The sequence below is a fragment of the Hipposideros armiger genome, unplaced genomic scaffold (assembly GCF_001890085.2).
Source record: "Hipposideros armiger isolate ML-2016 unplaced genomic scaffold, ASM189008v1 scaffold_361, whole genome shotgun sequence".
Lineage (NCBI taxonomy): Eukaryota > Metazoa > Chordata > Mammalia > Chiroptera > Hipposideridae > Hipposideros > Hipposideros armiger.
In genome coordinates this window covers 1-824 of record NW_017731711.1, presented here as the reverse complement: position 1 = coordinate 824, position 824 = coordinate 1, and positions in this window count along the sequence as shown.

Genomic DNA, 824 nt, shown 5'->3' with positions numbered 1-824 from the left:
TTGTGGGTCTCTACCGCACAGGCAAATCCTACCTGATGAACAAGCTGGCTGGGAAGAGCAAGGGTGAGTGGAACCAGCAAAACTCTGCCAAGTCCCTTCTTGTCCACCCACACTCCCAGCGTTGAGTATGGTTTAGTAAAGAGAAAAAGTTAGAAAGGGAGAGGAATATTGTAAGCTAACTTTCAACTACAGTTATGCTCTTATCCATGATGATCTGAAAGAGTTAATTCAATCTCTCTTCCCACTTTGTCTTAGTTTCCCCTTTTAAAAGCATAAATTGTTCCCTTCCTAGAATTCTGTTTAATTTTTTGTAAGAAATCACCATATTATATTCCTCAGCAAAAATACCATTTTACATTCCTACCAGAAGTACACAAGAATTCTAATTTCGCCACATCTTCGCCATCACTTGTTATTTTGTATCTTTGATAATGGCTATTTTAATGGGTTGAAGTACTATCCCATTGTGGTTTTGATTTGTATTTCCCTAATTACTATGATGTTAGCATCTTTTCATATGTTTATTGGTTATTTATATATTTTCTTTGGAGAAATATCTATTCAAGTCCTTTGCTCATTTTTTAATTGGGTTGTTTGTTTTTGTTGTGTTACATTCTAGGGCTTCTTTATATATTCTGGATATCAATACCGTATCAAATTCATGACTAGCAAATATTTTCTCCCATTTCATGGGTTACCTCTTTAGCTCTGTTGATAGTGTACTTCAATGCACAAAAGTTGAATATTAATGAAGTCCAACTAATCTAATTTTTCTTTTGCTGTTTATACTTTTGGTGTCATATTCAAGAAATTATTGTCCAATA